Source organism: Rhincodon typus, chromosome 39 (assembly GCF_021869965.1).
Source record: "Rhincodon typus isolate 14 chromosome 39, sRhiTyp1.1, whole genome shotgun sequence".
NCBI lineage: Eukaryota > Metazoa > Chordata > Chondrichthyes > Orectolobiformes > Rhincodontidae > Rhincodon > Rhincodon typus.
Genome location: NC_063370.1, coordinates 2696097 through 2703346, shown reverse-complemented (window position 1 = coordinate 2703346; position 7250 = coordinate 2696097).

Below are 7250 nucleotides of genomic sequence, written 5' to 3'. Positions count from 1 at the left end.
TTCCAGTGAAGCTCCATGCAAACTGGAGGAGCAAAACCTCTTCTCAGTATTTTGCTTTGAATTTGTGTCTGTTCTGAGGATGAGGGATGCCTGGACAAAACTCTATCCCAAGGAGACTGAGACAAATGTGGGGAGACACTGCAGCGGAGAGTTGGAGCCTGTACTGGGGGCCTGGGAAAGGCAGGCTCTAAGACTTGATGGGAAAGCCAGTTTGAATTTGACAGTGACGTATTTATTTAACATCCTCAGGCAGTGAGGGTGTAAGGGCCTTTGTGTGTGAGAGAAAGAGAGAGAGAGAGAGGGAAAGAAACTGGAATATTGCAAATACCTCAGATAATTATGCCCTGGGCAAGGCAGCTCAACAAAATCTCTCTGAAGAAGTCTGAGTGCAGTTTATTGGTTGTGTAAAGCGTTTGTATTGTTTTTAATAAATATTGTGATTAACAGCGACTGACAGGAATTAACCAGTGACCAATAGAAACCGAGCAGACGGATTTTATAAGCCCCCATATTAGTTTCGCAAGGGGCTCTTTTCTAGTGAAGTCATGAGTTCCAGTGTGGCTTCAATTGGAAACGGAATGCACTTCCTAAACAAAACACACATGCCCAGTCACTTCGGGAATGTTCAGACACCAACGTACAATTTGGGCCCTGGGAGGGGGGGAGGGAGAGAGAGGGAGGGAGGGGAAGGGTTTGGTGGGGAGCAAATACATTTGCAATGGTCACAGAAAACCCATTCTAACCCCCTAAACCCTAACCCCCAACTCCAACCCCTAAACCTAACCCCAACTTTAACTCCCAATCCATAGTCACCACCCCCAACCCACACCTCTAACACCCAACCTCAACCCCAATCCCATAATCCCTAAACCTCACCCCTTAATCCCACCCTATAATTCCCCACAACCTAACTCCCACCCCTGACCCCCACGCCCTAACTCTGACTCCTAACCCTCACCCCATAATCTCCCACCCCTAACCCTTACCCCATAATCTCCCACACCCTAACTCCCACCCCTGACCCTCACCCCTTAACCCCTAACTCTAACCCTTAACCCTAACCCCAACCCCAATCCATAACTCCAACCCTAACCTATTCTAACCCTAACCCCTAACCCCAACACCTACACCCATCCTCTAACCCCAACCCTAACCCTAACACTAACCCTAACCCATGCTAACCCTAACCCCTAACCCTATTGCTGGCCTAGGTAAATCACCTTTAAAATAACCCTTACTCTCCCCCATCATTTGCCAAAACTCCATTGACCCCTCCCCCATTTTGAATCCAGCCCCTTTCTGCGTTCCTGGATAGTGTTACAGAAAGCACAGTTTATTTTTAATTTTCTCCCTCCATCTCAGGAATGACAGTCCTGTTAAAGGAACCTGCCAGAATCATACAAAATAGGAGCAGGAATAGGCCATTCAGCCTTCGAGCTTGCTGCACCCTTCAATAGGATCACGGCTGATCATCCAACTCAGTCCCCTGTTCCCGCTTTCTCCCCCATACTCTTTGATCCCTTTAGCACTAAAAACTATATCTAACTCCTTCTTGAAAACATTCGATGTTTTGGCCTCAACCGTTTTCTGTGGCAGAGAATTCCACAGGCTCCCCACTCTCTGGGTGAAGATATTTCTCCTCATCTCAAACCGAAATGACATTCCCTGTATCTTTCGACTGTGACCCCCTGGTTCTGGACTCTCTGCTATGTCCTCTCTAGCCCTGTTTGCATTTTACAGGTTTCTGTGAGATTTCCCACCCTCATTATTCTCAACTCCAGTGAATATACTCTTGACCAATCCAGTCTCTCTTCATATGTCTGTCCTGCCATCCAAGGGACCAGTCTGGTAAATCTTTGTTGCACTTCCTTCATAGCCAGAACATCCTTCCTCAGATAAGGAGACTTGGACCCACACACAATGCTCCTGTAAACATGAGGGTGAGCTGACAGTCAGCTCCCTGTATGCTCCCTGTAACAGCACCGCTGCTCGCACTGTCCCATCCACCTTGCTCAAGTGTAAAGACCTCCAGTTCTGCAAGATCCTGCAGCACAAGGAACTTGGAGCTTAACCCAATGTCTGGAGCAGAGGAGAAGCAAGAGGTGGGGCCATTCAGCCCCTCGAGCCTGTCCTGCCCTTCGGGATGATTGTGGCTGATCCTCTGGTTCATAGAGTCACGGAAACAGACTCTTCAGTCCAACTCGTCAATGCTGACCAGATATCCTAAATTATTCTAGTCCCATTTGCCAGCAGTTGGCCCACATCCCTCTAAACCCTTCTTATTCATGTACCCATCCAGATGCCTTTTAAATGTTGTAATTGTACCAGCCTCCTCCACTTCCTCTGGCAGCTCATTCCGTACACGCACCACCCTCTGTGTGAAAAAGTTGCCCCTTAGGTCCCTTTTAAATTTTTCCTCTCTCACCTTAAACCTATGCCCCTCTAGTTTTGGACTCCCCTACCCTGGGAAAAAGACCTTGGCTATTCACCCTCTCCATGCCCCTCATGATTTTATAAACCTCTATAAGGTCACCCCCTCAACCTCTGACGCTCCAGGGAGAATAACCCCAGCCTCTCCCTGTAGCTCAAACCCTCCAACCCTGGCAACATCCTTGTAAACCTTTTCTGAACTCTTTCAAGTTTCACAACATCCTTCCTAGAGCACGGAGACCAGAAATGCACACAGTATTCCAAATGTGGCCTAACCAATGTCCTGTACAGCCACAACATGACCCTCCCAACTTCCATACTCAATGCACTGACTAATAAAGACAAGATACCAAATGCCTTCTTCACCGCCCTGTCTACCTGTGACTCCACTTTCAAGGAACTATGAGCCTGTACTCCAAGGTCTCTTTGTTCAGCAACACTCCCCAGGACCTTACCTATAAGTCTAGAAGTTCTGCCCTGATTTGCCTTTCCAAAATGCAGCACCATGAAATTAAACTCCATCTGCCACTGCTCGGCCCATTGGCCCATCTGATCAAGGTCCCGCTGCTTCAATTCTATTTTCCCGCCAACTCCCTGTTTCCCTTTCCTCCTCAAATACCAACAAACAGAAAATAGAGTGATGATATCACACTTTTCACAAGCTCAGGGTCCCTGTGCGGAGTGGGGGGAGGGGACTGGGGCGCTTTCACAGTATGTTCAGAACAGACTGTAGCAGTGTCAGAATAGAATAGGATATCCTTTATTGTCACAAAACATTACAACACTTCAGAAATACTTCATTGGCTGTAATGTTCTTCAGGACACTTTGAGGTCACGGGAGATGCTGCGTAAATATTTGTTTTTTTTTGGATTTTTTTGGACTCTGGGGGAATGCTGAAGGAGTGACTGTGAGTTAAGAATTCCAAAGACTAAAGAGTACTGAGGACCCTTTTGCCAAATATGTAAAAACTCCACAGATCCCTGGAATGTAGCAGAAGTTTTGTTTCTGGATAAAGAAATAATTATTTAGCGGAGAAACTCTTGCATTTATGATGAATTCTGTCAAATCTGCTTAACATGAAATTTGTTGCTGGGTAGCAGATTGAAGTTGTGGAGAGGTTTGCGACAGAGGGTGTAATGTTCGTCTGCGATATCCCTTTAAGAGGCAAAGTCATGGGATCATCGCTGTATCATGGCAGATGATCTGATGTTACAAAGATCACTGTTTGAGGACTCTGGGTCTGTGCTCGGAGTTTAGAAGGATGAGGGGGGATCTAATTGAAACTTACAGAATACTGAATGGACTGGGCAGAGTGGATGTTGGGAAGATGTTTCCATTGGTAGGAGAGACTAGGACCCGAGGGCACAGCCTTAGAGTAAAGGGAAGACCTTTTAGAACGGAGATATGGAGAAATTTCTTCAGCCAGAGAGTGGTGAATCCATGGAATTCACTGCCACAGAAGGCTGTGGAGGCCTGGTCATTGAATACATTTAAGACGGAGATAGATAGGTTCTTGATTATCAAGGGGATCAAGGGTTACGGGGACAAAGTGGGAGAATGGGGTTGAGGAACTTATCGGCCATGATTGAATGGCGGAGCAGGCTTGATGGGCCGAATTGCCTAATTTCTGATCCTATATTTTATGGTCTTATCGTCTCCATCTTACTGGGGTCACTAGCAGCATGACCCGCTCCAGTTTGTAACTGCACTGCTCAGAAATGGGCACAACTGGTGACTGTATTGTGTGGAGGTACTAGCTGACACAGGGAGCAGGAGCCAGCCAGATGATGATAGAATGGGAATCGACCCGAAAAGTTAACTCTGATTTTCTCTCCACAGATGCTGCCAGACCTGCTGAGCTTTTCCAGCAACTTCTGTTCTCGTTTCCAATTTACAGCATCCGCAGTCATTTTGGTTTTTATTTCAAAGCAGATTCCACAGGAACTTTGCAAAAAAAGAAATAATTTAACAGCATAAAATTGCAGGGCGTTGGGGGTAGAGCGGGCAGTGTGTGACTCAGTGGAGGGAACTTCAAGTACGGGCATGACAGTACGAATGGCCTCCTGTGTTGCATTCTCTTTGTGTTGGATGGGGGCAAATATTCAGGTGATGAATTTTTTGTGCGAAACTTTTACTGATGTTGTGTTCGATTTGTGTGCACATATTTTCTGTCAAGATGTTAATCTGGTTACTTGACATTAAAATATAGCATTATGGCTGATTGTCCAATTGATTTGAGAATGTATTGTGGGTGTCACAGACAAAATACAGTATCATGGTATCTGTTGTGTCTAGTCTGGCTCAGTGAGCTGTCTTGTTTTACCTTGGTTTCTGACTAGCTGATAGCTCTTAACTCTCTCGAACCCAAGCACAGTTCTCTGCTATCCCTCCTGACTCATACAGACTCAGCCTCTCTCAACTTTCTGTTTCTTTCGATGCTGGAGCCTTGAGTTGAAGGGGATTGTAACTCTGCTGGGTCTCTCTCTGTCTGATTTCCTTCCTGCTTTCACTAACGGGGAGCAGTGAGACCCTGGACTAGGAGAGCATTCTGCACTGTTTCATGTAAGTGGCTAAACAGATAGACTGTGGGAGAAATTACTTGCCAGATGGTAAGGAATAGGGAAAGAAAGAGAGAAGGCCATTCAGCCATTATTCAACTAAATCATGACTGATCTAGGTCTTGAATCTTTTTGAAACATGTGTCTGCAGGATATGAGTGTCACTAGCTGGGCCAAGTGTTTATTGCTCATCCCTAGTTGCCCCTTGAGAAGTGGTGGTGAGCTGCCTCCTTGAACCGCTGCAATCCATGTGCTGTGGGAAGGAATTCCAGGATTTTGACCCAGTGACAGTGAAGGAATGGTGATATATTTCCAAGCTGGGATGGTGAGTGACTTGGAGGGGAACTTGCAGGGGGCTGGTGTTCCCATGTATCTGCTGCCCCTTGTCCTTCTAGATGGAAGTGGTCGTGGGTTTGGAAAGTGCTGCCTGAGGATCTTTGGTGAATTTCTGCAGGGCATCCTTTATTTATTCATTCACAGGATGAGGGCATCGCTGGCAAGGCCAGCATTTATTACCAATCCCAGAGGGTGGGTCTGGAGTCACATGTAGGTCAGACCAGGTAAGGAGGGCATTAGTGAGACAGATGGGTTTTTCCCCAACAATCAACTCACGATCATCATTAGACACTTAATTCCAGATTTTTTATTGAATTCAAAGTCTATCATCTGCCCGTGGTGGGATTCGAACCCGGGTTCCCGGTAAATTACCTGGGTCTCTGGATTAATAACCCAGTGATAATACCACTAGGCTGTCGCCTCCCCTAAAGCTGGTGGATAGCACACACTGCTGCTGTTGGTGGAAGGAGGGAGTGGGATGTTTGTGAATGTGGTGCCAATCAAGCGGCTGCTTTCTCCTGGATGGAATTGAGCTTCTTCAGTGTTTGTTGGGGCTGCCCCCATCCAGGGCAAGTGTGGAGTTTGCACATTCTCCCCGTGTCTGCGTGGGTTTCCTCCGGGTGCTCCGGTTTCCTCCCACAGTCCAAAGATGTGCAGGTTAGGGTGGATTGGGCATGCTAAATTGCTCGTTCAGGGATGTGTAGGTTAGGTGGGATATGGGGGACGGGTCTGGGTTGGATACTGTGAGGGTCAGTGTGGACCTGTTGGGCCGAAGGGCCTGTTTCCACACTGTGGGAATTCTCTGATAATGACGTGGGGAGTATTCCATCCCACTCTTGACTTGTGCCTTGTTGATGGTGGGACAGGCTTTGGGGAGACTGGAGGTGAGTGGCTTGGAGGGGAACCATCTATCTGCCTGGTTTTGCATCCAAGTCCCTAAATAAGTTAGGCTCGCGCGAATCTCTTCATCTCGGTTCACAGTTTTTTTTTGGGGTGTGTTGGTGGTGGACGAGACATCCAGAGTTTTGTTATCCTTTGAGTGAAGGACGGTTACAACGGTCCCCCTGATGTTTCACTCTCTCTCGAGCAAGAATCTTCATGGGGTTGGCAGCTTCTGCAAAGGATGGGCTGGCCTAATGCACCTGTACCTTGTGTTAACTGGTGGAACTCTCCACCTGGATTGCGCAGGTTGGAGGTTCAAATCTCCTCTCGGCTCTCGGTTTCCGAGGAGCTGTCCTTGCTCCAACTGCCTTTATAAGACCTTGTGGCCAAAGCCATCCAATCCACTGACTGTTCAGTAAGAGAGATAACTCTGCATGGGATCTTGCTGTGTACAACACGGCTGCTAATTTGAAATACTCTTGGCGGCTACTCTTTGAAACATGAGGTGGTTCAAGGTTTTCTGGATAAATGCAAATCTTTCCTGGTTTTGTGAGTGGCTGCCAGTTATATATATATATTTTTTGATGAACTGCACTTACGTTTGAAGCCATTCTGGAAGCTGGAAGGGGATGTGTGGCTTTGGTTTGCTTGTGAACCCCAGGCGCCGCATCAATGCAGTCGCAGCTTGGCATTTATGTAATGTTAAAACGAGAGTTTATCATGAAAGAGTGTGATTAAGTTGATGGGAATGTCGAAGGGCCCCCCGACACGGCTAAAAAGGCCAAATTTCCCATGGATCCCTCACTGTGAGGGAGGGGCCCCTCGAGGGGAAGAGACAGTTACTTGTTGAATCTGTGCAAAGCCAAGCAAGTGAACTCCTGGGATCATAGGATCCCGACAGTGTGGGATGGTGCCGTTCGGCCCATCAAGTCTTCACCAACCCTGTTCCTGTAACCCTGCATTTCCCATGGCTAATCCATCTAACCTGCACATCTCTGGGCACTATGGCTAATCCATCTAACCTGCACATCCCTGGGCACTAT